Source organism: Crinia signifera, chromosome 7 (assembly GCF_055691185.1).
Source record: "Crinia signifera chromosome 7, ASM5569118v1, whole genome shotgun sequence".
NCBI classification, from domain to species: Eukaryota; Metazoa; Chordata; class Amphibia; order Anura; family Myobatrachidae; genus Crinia; species Crinia signifera.
Window position 1 is genome coordinate 168763974 of NC_139223.1, and position 20755 is coordinate 168784728.

The following is a 20755-nucleotide window of genomic DNA, read 5'->3' on the forward strand; positions in this document are numbered from 1 at the left end:
GAACAAGAATTACTTGAACAATGGGCTGATTCGGCCCTTCTTCCGATTGGTAGGGACCTGCATGTGTATGTGTAGGCCCCGGCTATGAGTGCCTTTGGCAAATCTCTCCCTTGCTGAGGCGCCCTCAGCCTGACTGACAGGCGGGGCCCTACAAGGTGGAACCCAGGCGTTTCACCTTTCTGTAAACCTGCACGTTACTGGTACTACAGGTCAAGTCTCCCTTTTCCATATATTCCAAAACCTAAATATTCCAAAAACCGTGATTTTTCAGAATATGTCATTTATTTTTGGTTTCTCCACCCACCTTCTCTTTTTTCATACTTACCTCACCCCCTGGTGTCCACGGCAGCCTTTGGAATCCTCTTCAGCGGCAACCCCATCACTGGCGCACCTGCGCACTCACACAGTATTCCCCTGGGACTGGAGATGCTGCTGAAGAAGATTCCGAAGGATGCCGTGGACACCAGGGGACCATCGGGGCACTGCCGGTGGGCCAGATAAGTATGAATAAAAATTATTCTAAAATACGCAAAAATCCCTTATCCAAAATGCTCGTGGTCCCATTTCGGATAAAGGGATAATCAAACTGTAGTATTAGCAGGGCTGGATTAGGGGCCTTATGGTTGGTGTGTGTCTGATGTTCCTGCTTCATATATGTGAGCGGTGAGACATCGACAGTGGGCAGTGGGTGTCTATGTGCACAGGACGGTGGCTCAGACATCAGCTTATTTCCACAAGCTCTGCGAAAGAAATCGCAGTGCGCAGGCCACTGCGGGTGGCTGATTCAGGCCCAATGTCCCTGATCAAATTGTGTAGTTTGGGTAAGACACAATACTATCGGAAAAACGTGCAGCCAAATTGATTACCAGGTGAATTTTACGGGGAAAAATGCATTCAGCTCTCCTGGCATCACCCTGCGAGTGCCTTCATTCCACAATGTCTATAGGCCTGATTCAGACCTGATCACTGCTGTGCGAATTATCACGTGAATAAACAGTATATCACAGTGTCATTCCTCTCCCCTGGGCTTGGGGGTATTCAATCCTGAATCCGTCTGTTGGGACATTCCCGATAGTCGGATTCATGTCCGTTTTCAACCCGTTTAGACTGTAACTCAACAGTCGGTATTCAATTTTCCGACTATCGACTGTCAGAACGGACGCATTTGTTGGAAACGGATGCTAAAATGTCAGAATTGGCCACGTATTTGTCTTTAAATAAAGCCGAATCTGAAAGCCCTTAATGCTGGCGGAAATGGCAGCATTGAATAGGCGAGTGCTGCCATTTCTGCCAGGGGAAATAGTGGCACAGATTGAATAGCACCGAGAGCATCCTGTCACCCTCTGAGCCCCATCGCCGCCATACCCTTCATAATGTAGTCCCACTCCTGTCTCTCCTCCAGGCATTACAATCAGGGATTTCCCTTCTTTTTGAACTACTAGCATACCTACTGAATCTTCCCACATTGGGGCTTATTCTATGTTGGATGGCGAAGAGGCCAAAGTTGCTTTGCGTGAGTTTGTGCTGATGTCGATACATACCCGTTCCCTGGTAAACAGTCGTGCGTCATATCTGCAAAACCTTGGACGCTGAAATACCAATTGGTGCAATCTTTATGCGTCTTTTTGCCACTCCCATTACCTTCCAATCACCGCCCAGGAACGCCCCTTACTTTTCGGAATTTGTACTGCGACTCGGCATAGCGTGCGACTCTCTTATAAGGCCGGTTATATGGTTATTTCAGCCACCAAGACAACAGAGAAAACAAATTTTGGGAACAAAGGGCTCCTTATAAAAGGGCACGTTGGAATTAAGTATCAGAGTCATGCCGGCGGGTACTTCTCCATAATGAGTTACCGCTTAGATCAATAGTTGCTTGAAATGGTGAAAACTCATTTATTAATGTGATAGATATTAGTGTAAATATGTTAAATTAATTTCGCTTTTTCTCTGACGAGCCCCGCGTCCCCGTAATTTCCCATTTTGAAGCATATCTTTGTGTAAATAAACATGAGCCTGTGATAATTGTTAGGGAACGGATCGCGTTTATCGCACTCTGCACTGTAATAAGCCTTTTTTTCAGTCCTGCAGTTGCAGATTGAGCCAAATGAGCAGCGCTCGGTCCCCGGGGGAACAAACCATTCTCTACACAATGTGTAATTACCTTTTTTTTTTTATTATGAGCTGATTGCATTCAAATTAAAGCAGTATTAACCCCTGATATTTCCGCCCATGTAGAACGCTGAATAAAGCGAGATAGCGGCTCTTTATATTTCTCCGGTCCAATTTAATTAAATTCCCTCTAATTATAATTTTACTAAAAAATGCTGCACTTTTCCTGTTATTATGTCTTTGGAAATGTGAAATGAGAAAAAAAAAAGAATAAGAACAAGAATAAGGCCTGAAAATGGTTCTGCGGACGGGAACTGAGCTGTCAGCAAATTCCAGCAAAATTAATTATTTCAGCTTGATAAACCTTTTCATCTATTTGACTCGTTTTACAGAAAAGCCAATTAATAATGTCAAACATACTCTGGCTCCGGGGACCTGCGTGCTCTAATGAGGCTGTTTACTGTACAGTGGCGCGAGCGTAGGGGATCACGCAGTTGTGCTGTAATCGGGAGGGTCCTGTCAGCTGTGTCTAGTTATCTATGCACCGGGGCCTATCCGCACTTTGTCAGGAGTACTAACAAGTGCCCGGGAAGCATACAGGACTGTCGGACTCTAGACGAGTCATTTAATTAACGGGGAGAGAAGCACAAATGAATCCTTAATGCGGCCAAGCACCGGCCCGAATAATCTATAGGACGCGTAATAAGAGTTTAATTATATCAATTCGCATATGCAGGAGATATAGGATTACAGCTAAACTGCACTTCATGCTGACTTGTAGCTCCCAACAATTAAATATTGGAAGCCAGGACCGCGCCGAATCCGCAAAGACGTCACAACGAGCGTGGCCACAACCCCTTATCAACACCCTAGAATTGTCGAATGCATCAAAGGAAGGAGTCAGGACAAATATACCAACCATGGTATATCCCTTCAAATCAGGACTGGTAGGAGGTATGCTGACTATAGGGAGGCCCAGGTCTATATTCGTACACGCCTGAGGACACTTTTCCCCATAGAATTCTATCACAGGAAACCCTCCTTCCCCAATTCAATCTTCTTAAATGATACATGGATGTAAGTTGACCCATTTTAGTGGATAGTTAAATGTTTAAAGGCTAAGAAAATTAATTACTAATATAAATAAATGAAAACATATTAATGCCGAAGTGTAATAAGCGCACTCAAAGACGGAATCTAGAGGCAAGAACGGAGATCTTCTCCTACGATGCTATGAAAGAGATCTGGACTTATGAAGCTATGACAGAGATCTGAGCCTATGATACCATGACAGAGATCTGAGCTTATGAAGGTATGACAGAGATCTGAGCCTATAAAGCCATGACAGAGATCTGATGCCATGACAGAGATCTGAGCCTATGAAGCCACCATGACAAAGATCTGAGCCTATGATACCATGACAGAGATCTGCACCTAGGAAGTTATGACAAAGATCTGAGCCTATGAAGCCATGACAGAGATCTGAGCCTACGATGCCATGACAGAGATCTGAGCCTGTGAAGCCATGACAGAGATCTGAGCCTATGATACCATGACAGAGATCTGAGCCCATGAAGCCATAACAGAGATCTAGGCCTAGGAAGCCATGACAGAGATCTGGGCCTATGAAGCCATGGCAGAGATCTGGGCCTATGAAGCCATGACCGAGATCTTAGCCTATGAAGCCATGACCGAGATCTGAGCCTATGATGCTATGACAGAGATCTGAGCCTAGGAAGCCATGACAGAGATCTGAGCCTAGGAAGCCATGACAGAGATCTGAGCCTATGATACCATGACAGAGATATGAGCTTATGAAGGTATGCCAGAGCCTATAATGCCATGACAGAGATCTGAGCTTATATAGGTATGACAGAGATCTGAGCCTATAAAGCCATGACAGAGATCTGAGCCTATGGTACCATGGCAGATATTTGGGCCTAGGAATCCATGTCAGAGATCTGGGCCTGTGAAGCCATGACAGATATCTGGGCCTATGAAGCCATGATAAAGATCTGGGCCTACAAATACATGACATAGATCTGGGCCTGTGAAGCCATGACAGAGGTCTGGGCCAATGAAGCCATGACAGAGATCTGGGCCTATGAAGCCATGACAGAGATCTGGACCTGTGAAGCCATGACAGAGATCTGAGCCTATGATGCCATTACAGAGATCTGAGCCTATGAAGCCATGATAAAGATCTGGGCCTACAAAGCCATGACAGAGATCTGGGCCTAGGAAGCCATGACAGAGATCTGAGCCTATGATACCATGACAGAGATATGAGCTTATGAAGGTATGCCAGAGCCTATAATGCCATGACAGAGATCTGAGCTTATATAGGTATGACAGAGATCTGAGCCTATAAAGCCATGACAGAGATCTGAGCCTATGGTACCATGGCAGATATTTGGGCCTAGGAATCCATGTCAGAGATCTGGGCCTGTGAAGCCATGACAGATATCTGGGCCTATGAAGCCATGATAAAGATCTGGGCCTACAAATACATGACATAGATCTGGGCCTGTGAAGCCATGACAGAGGTCTGGGCCAATGAAGCCATGACAGAGATCTGGGCCTATGAAGCCATGACAGATATCTGGACCTGTGAAGCCATGACAGAGATCTGAGCCTATGATGCCATTACAGAGATCTGAGCCTATGAAGCCATGATAAAGATCTGGGCCTACAAAGCCATGACAGAGATCTGGGCCTGTGAAGCCATGACAGAGATCCGTGCCTACAAATCCATGACAAAGATCGATCTGAGCCTATGAAGCTATGGCAGAGATATGAGCCTATGATACCATGCCAGAGATCTGGGCCTAGTAATCCATGACCAAGATCTGGGCCTGTGAAGCCAATCCAGAGATCTGGGCCTATGATGCCATGACAGAGATCTGGGCCTATGAAGCCATGACAGAAATCTGAGTTTCTAAAGCCATGAAAGAGATCTGGGTCTATGAAGCAATGACAAAGATCTGAGCCCATGAAGTCATAACACTGATCTGGGCATATGATGCCATGACAGAGATCTGGGCCTATGAAGCCATGCCAGAGATCTGAGCCTGTGAAGCCACGACAGAGATCTGGGCCTATGATGTCATGAGAGAGATCTGGGCCTATGAAGCCATGACAGAAATCTGAGCCTTTGAAGCCACGACAGAGATCTGGGCCTATGAAGCCATGACAAAGGTCTGAGCCTATGAAGCCATGACAGAAATCTGAGCATATGAAGCCATGACAGAGATCTGGGCTTATGATGCCATGACAGAGATCTGGGCCTATGAAGCCATGACAGAGATCTGAGCCTGTGAAGCCATGCCAGAGATCTGGGCCAGTGATGCCATGACAGAGATCTGGGCCTATGAAGCCATGAAAGAAATCTGAGCATTTGCAGCCATGACAGAGATCTGGGCCTATGAAGCCATGACAAAGATCTGAACCTTTGAAGCCATGACAGAGATCTGAGCATATGAAGCCATGACAGAGATCTGGGCTTATGATGCCATGACAGAGATCTGGGCCTATGAAGCCATGACAGAGATCTGAGCCTGTGAAGCCATGCCAGAGATCTGGGCAAGTGATGCCATGACAGAGATCTGGGCCTATGAAGCCATGAAAGAAATCTGGGTACTTGTTTCCTAGCACGGCCACCCCGATTTACATCGGGGTGGTCGTGTCGGAAAAATCGGGTCGATCGCATCGCATGCGATTTGGTCGCATGCGATGCGATCGTCGCGACCGACCAATTTTGGACCCGATTTTTTTTTTTTATTAAATGTAAATCGGGTCCCTGGGACCCGATTTTACATTGGATTCAATGTAAAATATTCCCAACCCCCCCAAATGTCCCGGCGTACACCCCACCCCACGATAGACGCCAACCCGAAGCGTGGCGAGCGCAGCGGTGCGCGTCCTCCGACCTTTTCATTCCCCTACTATCCACGTCGGCGTGGAGTTGAGAATAGAATAGTGTGGCGAGCGCAGCGAGCCACCGAGCCCGAAGCGTGGCGAGCGCAGCGAGCCCCGCGAGGGGACGCGGATACCTTCACAGGTAAACGCGTCCCTTCGCGGACTTCACAGGTGTCCGCGTCGCCACGGACACCTGTGAAGCCCGCGAGGGGACGTGTATAACTGTGAAGGTATCCGCGTCCCCTCGCGGGGCTCGCTGCGCTCGCCACGCTTCGGGCTCGGTGGCTCGCTGCGCTCGCCACACTATTCTATTCTCAACTCCACGCCGACTTGGATAGTAGGGGAATGAAAAGGTCGGAGGACGCGCACCGCCGCCCCTCGCGGGCTCGCTGCGCTCGCCACGCTTCGGGTTGGCGTCTATCGTGGGGTGACGACGGGGACATCTAAAATGTGAAATGGGTCATATTGGCCCATTTCACATTTTTCACATTTTTTCAGGATTTCAATGTTAAAAAATCTTTTAACATTGAAGCCTATGTAAAAATCGGGGGCATCGCGTCGGGACCTATGTTAATGGTCCCGACCGACGCGATGCCCCCGATATTTTACCTTTCCCGACACGATTTCAATGTTAAAATATTTTTTAACATTGAAGTCTATGGGGAAATCGCGGGCATCGCGTCGGTCGCGTCGGGACCATTGTTAACGGTCCCGACCGACGCGATGCCCCCGATATTTTGTCCTAGCCGGCCAAATGGACCTGATTTCAAAGGAAATCGGGTCCATCTTATGGATCGTGTACCTTAACTAAAGGTACACGATCCATAAGATATGTGGCCGTGCTAGGAAACAAGTACCGAAATCTGAGCCTTTGAAGCCATGACAGAGATCTGGGCCTATGAAGCCATGAAAGAAATCTGAGCCTTTGAAGCCATGACAAAGATCTGAGCCTATGAAGTCATTCCAGAGATCTGGGCCTATGATGCCATGACCAATGTTCCCTCTAATTTTACGAAGGCTGTGTGCGGCAAAAGATTTTGGCTGTGCAACTTTGGAAGGAAATTTAAATTTTTGTGCGTCACTTATATATATCTGGAAAATGACGTTCAGCATTTGTGTTAACTTTACTTCAAAATGATATTAAACATTTAAACATTCAATACACAGCACACAATGTAGTTAATGGGTGAAACACACATTAATTGAGTCCACAACTGCAAAAAGGGACCACTGCTGCTTTGTGCGCTCTGTTGTAATGTCTGTGCGCACGCTCGTCGAGTTGTGTGCGCGCGCACGTGCGCACAGCTTAGAGGGAACACTGGCCATGACAGAGATCTGAGCCTATGAAGCCATGCCAGAGATCTGGGCCCATGATGCCATGAAAGAGATCTGGGCCTATGAAGCCATGACAGAAATCTGAGCCTTTGAAGCCATGACAAAGATACTAGCCTATGAAGTCATGACAGAGATCTGGGCCTATGAAGTCATGACAGAGATCTGGGCCTATGATGCCATGACAGAGATTCGAGCCTATGAAGCCATGACAGAGATCCGGGCCTGTGAAGCCATGACAGATATTTGGGCATGTGAAGCCATAACAGAGATCTGGGCCTGTGGTGCAATGACAGAGATCTGGGCCTATGATGCCATGGCAGAGATCCGGGCATGTGAAGTCATGGCAGAGATCTGGGCCTATGAAGCCATGACAGAGAACCGGGCCTATGAAGCCATGACAGAGATCTGGGCCTATGATGCCAAGACAGAGATCTGGGCCTGTGGTGCCATGACAGAGATCTGGGCCTATGAAGCCATGACAGAGATCCGGGCCTGTGAAGCCATGGCAAAGATCTGGGCCTATGAAGCCATGACATAGATCTGAGCCTATGAAGCCATGACATAGATCTGAGCCTATGAAGCCATGACAGAGATCTGAGCCTATGATACCATGACAGAGATCTGGGCCTGTGGTGCCATGACAGAGATCTGGGCCTATGAAGCCATGCCAGAGATCTGAGCCTATGAAGCCATGACATAGATCTGAGCCTATGAAGACATGACAGAGATCTGAGCCTATGATGCAATGACAGAGATCTGAGCCTATGAAGCCATAACAGAGATCTGGGCCTGTGGTGCAATGACAGAGATCTGGGCCTATGATGCCATGGCAGAGATGCGGGCTTGTGAAGCCATGGCAGAGATCTGAGCCTATGAAGCCATGACAGAGATCTGGGCCTATGATGCCATGACAGAGATCTGGGCCTGTGGTGCCATGACAGAGATATGGGCCTATGAAGCCATGACAGAGATCCGGGCATGTGAAGCTATGACAGAGATCTGGGTCTATGAAGCCATGACAGAGATCTGGGCCTATGAAGCCATGACAGAGATCTGAGCCTATGAAGCCATGACATAGATCTGAGCCTATGAAGCCATGACAGAGATCTGAGCCTATGATGCCATGACAGAGATCTGGGCCTATGATGCCATGACAGCGATCTGGGCCTATGAAGGCATGCGCAGACCCCTGGCTTCCGGCTCCGTTCATCGCAGGGACAGGCTCCTTTCGGAGCCCTGTCCCTGCGCCCTCAAACTTAATACATTCAGGTGATATGATCGCATTTTACAATGCGATTCCTGGGCGGTAATATTCCGCCCAGATCGCATTGTAAATGCGATCTTGATAAATGTGCCCCTAAATGCTGAATCTGACTCTGGTGGTACAAACAAAAATGTGTTAATTTTTGCTTCCGCGGGAAACAATTGAATCGCTTTGGGCATTGAACTGGGAAGCTAACTGGTAACAAAAAAACCTTCTGCAGTAGGCATTTCAGGAACCTGCTTATTGATACAAGTCAGTGACTTGTACTGCGCCTCACACGTTCACCGAATAATGGTAAAGCTCAGCAAGCAACCGCCAGACGATTTATGGGCACAGTGGAGCGATTCTGACCTCTAGTGAAAGGTAACGCAGCAAAGGCCACCGTTGTCTTTGACATATACAAACATTTCTGCAGGTTCATTTCCGCTGGAAGCATAATTGCTGTGCAAGTGAATAACGCAGCCATCATTAATCGGTCCGCGCCACCCACCGGCAAAATCTGATAACGATAATAACGAAGATAAATATCCATTTGTAACCGGTGGTGGATAACGTTCATAAAAGGGAGGACTATGTGAGTTGTCAGCATATATTCCAAATAAATCTGTCCGGAGTAACAGAAATCAGAGAACAAATTGAACTAATCACTGGCCTCCCCAGGAATGTATATTGTTTTACTGTTTGACCTTTTTAAAGAAAAATACTTCCTTTGCCAAGCCTTCCCGGTTTATTAAGATGTGATGTATAGCTGTAATGAAAGCTGAACATATGCATGAAGAATTATGGATTACAAGTCTTATGATAAATGCAAATCAATGTTCCTGGCTAACGCCGACTTTAAAATGCATCACTGCAAGTTTTAATATTGTTCTGTAATAAAATATGTACTTTCCTTCCCGCACTGCAATGAATCTCAGAAACACTTCATGTTCTCCTTCATCTGATCGGTTAATCTAGCCGGATAAGCTCTTTGAATTCCTGACATTTTCGCAGAACCACGAACCTTCTGGGCCCGGCTCCCATGCTTGGTATTTGGTCAGAACTGGGAGCCAGGCCCCAAAAACCAGAAGTGATGACCAGACGGTGTTGGGGAAACGTCAGGGAGCGGCGCGTGTTTTCCGTGGCCTCTGCCGCTCACCTGGAATATGTTTGCACATGTGTGCGGAGATCTGTAAGTATTAGATCAGTTGCAGAGCGTTGTCCGGATCATGGCTAGAACAATGTGTGACTAATCGTTATACGGCGTTACTGACATGATCTGCAGTAAATAATAAAGAAAAAATATGTTCCACATTATAGTCAAACCCACACAGGTAGAGCGCAAACAGCAGGGGACACTCAGATAAATGAGATATAAATGAGAGACAACCCAGCTATCTACGGCTGATAGTAATAAGTGACTTATTGATCTGTCACTGTGCCTGGTACTGCTACAGTACCTTTTTAAATGGTCTGCATCAGCAAACATTGGCTGTACCATTTGTACCAGGTGAAGCGTCTGGATTGGATTTCTATAGCAGCATTATTGGAATTGACTCCTGCGCTGCTCTGGTGTCTCCCTCTGTTCTTTTGTAGTTCTCCTACCAGTGCCCTCTGTCCTTCTGTGATTCTCCTACCAGTGCCCTCTGTTCTTCTGTAGTTCTCCTACCAGTGCCATCTGTCCTTCTGTGGTTCTCCTGCCAGAGCCCTTTATCCTTCTGTGGTTCTCCTACCAGTGCCCTCTGTCCTTCTGTGGTTCTCCTGCCAGAGCCCTCCGTCCTTCTGTGGTTCTCCTGCCAGTCCCCTCTGTCCTTCTGTGGTTCTCTTGCCAGAACCCTCTGTCCTTCTGTGGTTCTCCTACCAGTGCCCTCTGTCCTTCTGAGGTTCTCCTACCAGTGCCATCTGTCCTTCTGTGGTTCTCCTGCCAGAGCCCTTTATCCTTCTGTGGTTCTCCTGCCAAAACCCTCTGTCCTTCTGTGGTTCTCCTGCCAGAGCCCTCTGTCCTTCTGTGGTTCTCCTACCAGTGCCCTCTGTCCTTCTGTGGTTCTCATACCAGTCCTCTCTGTCCTTCTGTGGTTCTCCTGCCAGTGGCCTCTGTCCTTCTGTGGTTCTCCTGCCAGAACCCTCTGTCCTTCTGTGGTTCTCCTACCAGTGCCCTCTGTCCTTCTGTGGTTCTCCTACCAGTGCCCTCTGTCCTTCTGTGGTTCTCCTACCAGTGCCCTCTGTCCTTCTGTGGTTCTCTTGCCAGAACCCTCTGTCCTTCTGTGGTTCTCCTGCCAGAGCCCTCTGTCCTTCTGTGGTTCTCCTGCCAGAACCCTCTGTCCTTCTGTGGTTCTCCTACCAGTGCCCTCTGTCCTTCTGTGGTTCTCCTACCAGTGCCCTCTGTCCTTCTGTGGTTCTTCTACCAGTGCCCTCTGTCCTTCTGTGGTTCTCCTACCAGTGCCCTATGTCCTTTTGTGGTTCTCCTACCAGTGCCCTCTGTCCTTCTGTGGTTCTCCTGCCAGTGCCCTCTGTCCTTCTGTGGTTCTCTTGCCAGAACCCTCTGTCCTTCTGTGGTTCTCCAGCCAGAACCCTCTGTCCTTCTGTGGTTCTCCTGCCAGTGCCCGCTGTCCTTCTGTGGTTCTCCTGCCAGAACCCTCTGTCCTTCTGTGGTTCTCCTGCCAGTGACCTCTGTCCTTCTGTGGTTCTCCTGCCGGAGCCCTCTGTCATTCCGTTGATCTCCTGTCAGTCCCCGCTGTCCTTCTGCGGTTCTCCTGCCAGAGCCCTCTGTCCTTCTGTGGTTCACCTACCAGTGCCCTCTGTCCTTCTGTGGTTCTCCTGCCAGAACCCTCTGTCCTTCTGTGGTTCTCCTACCAGTACCCTCTGTCCTTCTGTGGTTCTCCTACCAGTGCCACCTGTCCTTCTGTGGTTCTCCTGCCAGAGCCCGTTATCCTTCTGTGGTTCTCCTGCCAGAACCCTCTGTCCTTCTGTGGTTCTCCTGCCAGTGACCTCTGTCCTTCTGTGGTTCTCCTGCCAGAGCCCTCCGTCCTTCTGTGGTTCTCCTGCCAGTCCCCTCTGTCCTTCTGTGGTTCTCCTGCCAGAGCCCTCTGTCCTTCTGTGGTTCTCCTACCAGTGCCATCTGTCCTTCTGTGGTTCTCCTGCCAGTGCCCTCTGTCCTTCTGTGGCTCTCCTACCAGTGCCCTCTGTCCTTCTGTGGTTCTCTTGCCAGAACCCTCTGTCCTTCTGTGGTTCTCCTACCAGTGCCCTCTGTCCTTCTGTGGTTCTCCTGCCGGAGCCCTCCATATAGGAGGGTCTCCCCTCACCATGAGTGCCTCTGCCCCCCCACCATGAGTGCCTCTGCCCCCCCCCCCAGCATTAGTGCCTCTGCCTCCCCTCCCCATGAGTGCCTCTGAATCCCCTCCCCATGAGTACCTCTGCCCTCCCACCCCATGAATGCCTCTGCCCCCCCACTGTGAGTGCCTCTGCCCCTGCTCAGCACTATTGCCTCTGCCCCCCTCCTCCCACCATGAGTGCCTATGCCCCCCCCCCCTCAGCATTAGTGCCTCTGCCTCCTACCTCTCCATGCGCAGCTTTCACCTCCCCTTAATTGCCCCTGACCACTGCCTACCCAATTGTGCCTTATATTACCATATGCAGAGACAGAAATCTCCCATGAGCAGCTGTGGTGGGCGTTAGTAAATACTAAATTAATGTTCAACACACATAAATACTACAATCATGCCTACATACGGTATTCTGTACATATGTCAATGCTACATACATGTCCAACATATGCACATACCATAAACATGTTTACCTACAGGTCAGGCAGTGGTTCCCCCCAGACCGCGCCCCTGTGTCTGTTACCTGATGGAAGAGGTAATGAAAGCATTAGGCAGGATTCAGTGGGATGGGGTCCGGGAAACAAGATACATTTTACTCTTCCAAACCCTGTAATCGACACTGGGTGAAAATGTCTCGGAAACATTGTGACACATTCACTGAGATGTAACATCCAATCACTTTCATTGTACTGCAATATCAAAGCTCTCAGTTTTACTGTCAGTCTGTGGTTCCCAATCAGGACCATATGTGCAGATGTGAGCCTGACATGACTGCAACACGACTCGGAATCTTCCATTCCAAGGGGGGGACACCGTCCCGTACACTGAGTACAGTGCACAACATGGGGCAGCGAGGCGGCCAGTAATCTGACGAGAACAGACTTGCAGTGAGCTGCGCACAGCCGGTAATTGATATTTTTCCCTATATTACTCCACAGCTCAGCTATCTGCATGCTGCTATTAAAGTGGATCTCGTGCCTATATGCAGAGGAGGCAGCCATTCTGTGTGGGCTGGGCCGGCTTGCCCAGTGACATCACTAGGGCCTAGTGACATCACTGCCAGATATATATGATGTACACGTTCCATGTGAATGAGTGTATTCTCCATTATATCCATTCAGCAGTCAAACTGGCAGCTTCCACTATAGAATGAGACGTCCTATTATAGCGATTGCCATACTGGTTATTTTCCTGGCACTGTCGTGAGTCAATTTACAGTAATATGTAGCTTTTGTTGTGTCAAAATTACGGCATTTTCCCCTACTACCTCAGTATTCTTGGAACATTTGTGACGCCCCCCCCCCCCCCTCCGTCACACACATAAGCTTTGCTTTCCTAATACCCATTTAACACTGAACATCAAATTACCGGGTGAAGAAGTTGTACCTGGTAATTTGCTCAGTGTGAAAGAGTCAACGAGGGTCTTAAATCTAGGTATGGTGACCTGTATTTGCAACCTGGGTTGACCCTTTCACACTAAAGAAATACCCGTGAGTAATTGCCGGGTCACATGTCTGAAAGTGGTATACTATATAGCAGGGCTGGGCAACACCGGCCCTCCAGCTGTTGATGAACTACACATCCCAGCATGCCTTGCATCAGTTTCAGCATGGCCACATAGCAAAACTAATGCAAAGCATCCTGGGATGTGTAGTTCATCAACATCTGGAGGGCCGGTGTTGCCCAGCCCTGCTATATAGTATATATATAATACATAGTCAATTTCTGTGTGAGATGAGGTGGTAAGAGGTAAGAGGTGGGAGATGGCATTCCATGAGCTACTGGCAGGGGCAGGATAGGAAATAAATGTGACCCAAGAACAATTCTAGAAGTAGTACAAAATCAGCTGCAGATGCAACCAAAGCCAAAGTAGTACATCTTAGCGAAACCAGGAACGCCCACAGGGGTAATTCAACAACGCTCGGGAAACAGCGCTTGTTCGCTGCTTTCCGAGTGCCACCTGTGCCACAAATGGTAAACTAGATAAAAACCCATCAAAATGATGGCTTCTGTAATGTACTTTCACTTTGAGCTGTGACAGTTTTTACCTTCACTTTGAGCTGTGACAGTTTTTAGCCCACAAACTCTCCACCCCACCCCCTGTCCCTATCTGCCCCTACAGCTCCCTCTCTCCATATCCAGCAAGCTTGAAAGAGATCAGTGTCCCTGAAAACAACAACACTTTCTGAGGAGTCATTTGGCCTCTAGTGCTCACTGGTGGTACTTCAGCTTGGTCCTCCTACCTTACACTGCATATACAGAACACAAACCCCTCCCCCTACCCCATCGTACAGTGGCAGCCACACATATACAGCACCTACCCTGTACCCCAAAACAATACCCCCCTTAATCTCTCCAAAAAACTAGCACATACAGCCCCTAAAGTAGCCCATGGAAACACCCCCCCCCCCCAACTAATATATCCAAGCCCCCCTGCTGTACAGAACTCGGACAACTCAGTCCTAAGCCAATCTATCTCTTACACACCCGGAGCCCCCTGGTGTACAGAACCTTTGGACTAGAGTGCAAACCTCCCCTCGCACTGTGATTAGATCCTCCGCAGGGCGCTCTGCTTGCAATGACAGGCCTCCAGTGGATAGATGCACCGTTTTTTCACCACCAGAAGAGCTCTTCCTGGCAGGACAGGTGCCGACTGTTCTGGAGGAACAAGTGGGCAGGATAGTTTACTTTTTCTTACCATTTTTTGAACACTAAATATCACCCTCCAAAATGGCGGAGACAGAGGCTAGAGGATCTTTAGTGTCTGTCGGGGGAGCGCAGTGTGTACAGCTCTACCCAGAAGCACCAGAGTCCAGGAGCACTGGCATGATTTGACCACCTACCGCCAGGAAACGCGCATATAAAACTCTGGCAATGAGCATATAACCCCCTGGCAATGAGTGCATAACTTCAGGCCCCTGCTGTCCTGGACACTTCTCTCCTTCCCTTCTTCTATAGTATCTATCCTCCTCCCTAGCCACCGCCTCCTCCTGTGTAGGGATAGCCATCAGTGGGCTGATACCATCTGTAAGGGGACCATTGTTGGTTTCATCCACCAATGGTCACCCTTGCTTTAGTTTTCTATTAACTGTGGGTCAATCAGGGCTCAGGGGTATGGCTTTGTGGGTGTCAGAGGGCGGAGCTAGTCCTGACACCTTGGAGGACTAGCTCCGCCCCCTCCTCCCCATCTATGGTAATAATAGTTAATATTGGTCATAGGCTAGCAATGATTTTGAACCAGTTACTCCGGTAACTTTCTTGATCTGTGAAAAAAATGCACACTATAAAGAATATCAAATAATTGTAAACTAGAGAAAAAAAGAAAAAGTCTAAATTGCTATTCAGTAGGTTGCTGTTAACAAGAATGTGAGATGGTCTTTCAGAGAAATAGGGCAGTGTGAAATGAGCTCTTAAGTCGGGTACACACTAGACAGAAATATGTCGATAACGACCACTCGTTGCACCAAATTCTTAAAATTGCCCATTATATAGTGATTCAACACAATGCCGGCTCCACCACCAATGCCAACGCCAGCTCCGCCGCGGGGTTCCGTTGCTAACAAGGTCGTGCTGGGTACACATCATGTAGAGTGTACCAAGCATTTGCAATTAACCATACATACCTACTTGAATGCTTACCTCTCTAGGAAATGGCCAGAGAAGAGAAGCAAGTGGGCGGTGATAGGGCGGAGCCAGGACAATGGTGTCATTAGGTCCTGCCCTGACAAAGGAGAATATGGCGAGAGGCGGGGCTAAAATTACACAATTAGCACAGAATCATGTCATTAGGCGCCACCTTCTTTACCAGATGGTAGGTAGCTCCCCAAACTGCCTATTCTTTTGGTGGGCAGAAGGTGGGAAGGGTGTCCACTCTTCTCGGGGTGTGGGGACTATCCTAAAAAAGCCCTTGTAGGATCCAGGAATGATATGCAAGTACAGTACAGTATGTACTTAACTGTTTTTGTCCAGGGGGATTAATGCCCTGACAATAGCCCTGAATTTCTGCTGTCAGGGGATTAACCAAAGTCATTGGAGGGGATTCATACTACCAAGGTGGGTGACGGAATCAGCAGTTGGTCCGAGGTTTACTGTACAGTATGTACTATTTGTTTCCGGTTCCTTCTCTTTGCAGGAAACTGTTGGTCTGACAGCTTCTCTTTACAGCGAACAAGTTCCTCCCGGAATCTGGCCAAACACTGAATCTCTGTCCCATCCCCGATGTCTCTCCCGACCGTTCCGTCCATGTGCCCCATCTGTGTACGGAATACAGACAAAGTCATTATTCTCCTATTCTCCCTGCATTCATATGATCACTTCTTCTTCTTGCTGACTCTGGATCCATCAGGATATCTGCATTTCATTTAGGTTTTGAGGGATTTAGCTAAATTTGTCCCCAGGCTCCGCACATTTCAGTAATATATCTTTCACCAGCACGTCACCAAGAAGCCACGCTGGTTTGAAGTGTCCCCGGAGCCCACTACTCTTCTCCGAGCTAACCAGTAACTTATGTATTACAGAGAACTTGCAAATGACTTGTTTTCCTGCAGCTAACAAATACAAGTTGTGAAGCAGAAGGTATCCTACTGTATGTATAGTGTAAGGGCCTGTGATACCGGGCAGGGTCGTCCTCTGCTTTTCCCTTTATCGCCTGAAATAAGGGGGATTGATGATATGAAACGCTCCACCACATTTACGCCTTGAGATGCGTGGACCAGTGCACAGATAGTAGCAGCGTCTATTGGTGGTCGCCCACCTGCCAGTTTATGCAAATTCATTCCCTTGGGTACATCTGTGTGGTTTAATGTGCCAGGATAGGGATGCTGAACTTTTAGCACCCTTGCATGCAGTCGTGCATTCTTATTCTCCACCATCGGTGGCACCATCAACACCTGCTCTTTAGCAGGTGCAGTTTCTCCATCAAGTATGGCTTCCCATGGCTGCAGTTAACAGCCGTTATCAACACTCCCACTGAGTGGCCCATTTTTGGACCAATAACATTACTTAACACAACCGAGAAGCACCCCTCAATTTAATGCCACCTTTCTGATACCGTCTGATGAGATTATAACAGTATGCCATATAAATAAAATGTAATATTAATAATAATAATGATAAAAATGATAACAGAGAAGTGGAAGGAGGTGCCATAGAGAAGAAGCAATGAGAAATAGAAGATGCCAGAGGAAAGATATGCCATTGAGAATCATAAAGATTTATTAGGACAAAAAATGTCATAGAGAAACAGTTACTATAGAAGAACCATGGAGCTACCATAGAGAAGTTGTCTCAGAGCGCCATGCCATAAAGAGCATTAAGAGGATTCGAAAGATAAGAAGGTACCATAGAGGAACCGTGGAGGTATCGTTGAGGAGACATCTCAGACAGACATGCCACAAAGAGCGAAAAGAGGATGCCATAGAGAAGAAGGTACCATAGCGAATTGTGGAGGTACCATAGAGGAGATGTCTTAGAGAGACATGCCAGAAAGAGCAGAAAGAGGGTGACATAGAGAAGCAGGTACCATAGAAGAACCGTGGAGGTACCATTGAGGAGATGTCTTAGAGAGACATGCAATAAGGAGCAGTAAGTTGATGCCAAAGAGAAGAAAATACCATAGAGGAACCAGGGAGGTACCATAGAGGATATGTCTCAGATTTACATGCCATAAAGAGAGGAAAGAGGATGCCAAAGAGAAGAAAGTATTATAGAGTAAAAGGTATCATAGAGATGAAGGTGGCTTAGAGAACTGGAAGCAGAAAAAAAAGACATCATAAAGAAAGAGGAGCCATACAAAAGCCGTCCTTATTGCAATTCTGGTTTTGAGAGTATCAGACATCAACAACGGGCACCTCACTGTTACTCCAGATGTGCGGTTCGAATTTCGAGAAAAAAAAAATTCGCTCTGGATCTCTCAAGAAGAACCAAGCTGTGTTCCAGTTCGGAAATTTTCTGCGGTTCTGAAATCAAGTTTTAAGTCCCAATTTTGAATATGGGTTAGATTAAAAAAATTAAATGATTTAAGCTTTGTATTTATGAACTGTTTAAAAAAAAAAAAAAAAAAATCCAAATCCAAAACAAAAACACAAAGGTAAATCCAGATCCAAACCCAAAACACAAAGGCAAATCGAGTACCAAAGCGTAAACACGAAGTTAATACAGCTCCAAAACCAAACATGGAGATAAATCCATATCCGAAACCAAAACACGAAGGTAAATCTGGATCCAAAACAAAAAAATGAAGGTACATCCGGATCTAAAACACGAAGATAAATCCGGATCCCAAACACGAAGGCAAATCCGGATCCAAAACCAAAACACGAAGGTGAATCTAGATCCAAAACCACAAAACGAAGGCAAATCCGGATCCGAAACCAAAAGCACAAAGGTAAATCCAGATCCAAAACCAAAACACGTAGGTAAATGCAGATTCTCAAGCAAAACCAAAACACAAAGGTGAATCTAGATCCAAAACCACAAAACTGAGGCAAGTCCGGATCCAAAACCACAAGCACGAAGGTAAATCCGGATCCAAAACCAAACCTCCCAACATCATGAAAGGCAGTCAGGATATCCCGCGGGCCTATGGAAAAAGGGGAGTGTCTCTGCAGCACGATCGTAAGCCACACTGCGATTGCCATTACTGTATGGGTATGTCCAGCGTTCTAGGAACTGCTGGCATGTCCTCTGTCTTCTGTGAATAGATGTTTAACAGTAAGTGACAGGGGACAGTGCACATTTGTACTCCAGAGTGACATGTATCAGAGCAGCAGAAGGACGCAACACCTTGAACACAGGGAATTGCGAGAGCCCTATAGGAGTTGCATATAGCCATATAGGGGATAGATGGGGGGGAGGTGTGTGTGTGTTAGTGGAGGCCAGCGGCTATCTTTATATTATCCGTAAAGGGACACTGTTATTTGTAGATTATTTAGCTCCAAAACTCATATAAAGTTCTATCGTCTCCCTGACAGTTCTCTGCACAAAGATCACGCACACAATAAAAGCTGAAAGTACTTCTACAAACTCATCTGCGAACGTAAAACGATCGTCTCAGCATTTGTCTGAGTAATGGGCGCCGGAGGACCCTCCATCTCCCGGCTACAGTAAGTCAGATTTCTTGGTATTAATGCCTCCTGCTTATAACACAGGCTCAGAAACAATTATCAAATGTACGCGCCATAAACATTTCAGATTAAGGAAAGCAGCCGGTATCGCTGAACACAGCAAAGCGTCCGCCGTGGTAGGGATTGATAGATATACAATCAGACAGAGATAGATGGCAGTTTGGTTCTAGTCATTCACTATGAGGACAGAGGATTCCTCCTCTCCGGTCATCTCATTCAGAGCTCACGCTGGACAGAGAGGCTCCGTTCCCTAGCACGCAAACACATCCGCTCGCATCCGGCTGAACGAGAAGGAAATCATTGGACGGCCACTCGCCATCTAATGATTTTTCTCCCCTTCGGTAATAATAGTCAGTCTACACTGACTTTTATTAAGGCCGATATGCGCTGAATTTGGACAGTTTTTTGTACCCCGTATTTTTGGAACCAGGACCGGTCCAAGAGCCCGGAGCTGGTGTCAGAAATACAAGGACCCCTACGCTTTTTGTCCTCCTTATTTTTGAAACCAGGACTGGCTCAATGGCCCTTATTCTGATTGTGTTGGATGGCTCAGAGTGCGTTCGGACGGCCGATGGTTGGTGTTTGCGCATGTGCAGAGGCGTATCTGCACATGTGCGAACGCCTCACACGTCCGAAAACGGCATGAGGTCCGTGCAGAAAACGATCGTACGGAAACATCCGAGCAGAGGGTGGAGAGGGGCGTGAAGGGCTGTTTGTGCTCATTACCATATGCGTATGCCCCACGTTTCATGGGCGTTCCCTTGAGAGTGCTGGGCGTACGTATGGTAATCCGTCCCTGACGCACGTGTGGGGGGCAGACAGCTGACATAGCCAGATGCCAGCTGCCCGCCCATATCCCTACTTTCATACGGAAAAATGTGTCTGGAGCAGTCGGTGCTGCCTGACCGCTCGGTTCATCATTCGATGGTCAGCAACCATCGGAGAATGAGGGAGGTTCCCACAGTTGGGGGAGGTGTTCACATGAAACATCCATTCGCGGTCTGTTCGGCCGGCGTCTTACTGCATTCAGACGGTGTGAGCGATCCGTATGACAGGCGGGGCTAAGAACACTCGTTTCCTGTACGAAATACGCATCTGTCCGATTCAACTAGAATAAGGGCCAATGAGCCATTTTTAACACATTTTTTGGGACAGAACCATGCACAGATCTCACCGGTCTGTACATTGTTCAGTCAAATTCGGGAGCCTGAACCTGGTCTATTTGTTTTGTGATTTTTATAATATATATATATAATATCGCACCCTTGTACATTTTCCAGTTGTATACTTTATAATGGGAAAACATCTGGATGCGAATGAGAAAGTCGCACGCTATTACATTTCGCCCCTAATCAATAAAATGGAGAGAAATAAAAGATTTTATTACAAAATAGGAGCATGCACGTATCTTGCTATACATAGGGGACGGCCTTTTGCCTCTGAATAGCTCCAGGTTTATGCTAAAGACAATTTATTAACCTTCCCGGCCGTGCGTCGCTATCTTTCTTCAGACACCACATGAGATTGAATTAATGCTAGATTACATCATGTTATCATTTTATCCACCTCCGCCCCCCCCCCCCTCCCCGCTGACCCCAGATACAGATCTGAACGCGGCTAATCCCCCTCTTCAGAAGCCTCTGTGTGTCTCCCTGGTGTTAAAGAGTTTACTCAGAGAAAAGAACGCGGCCGTCTCATTT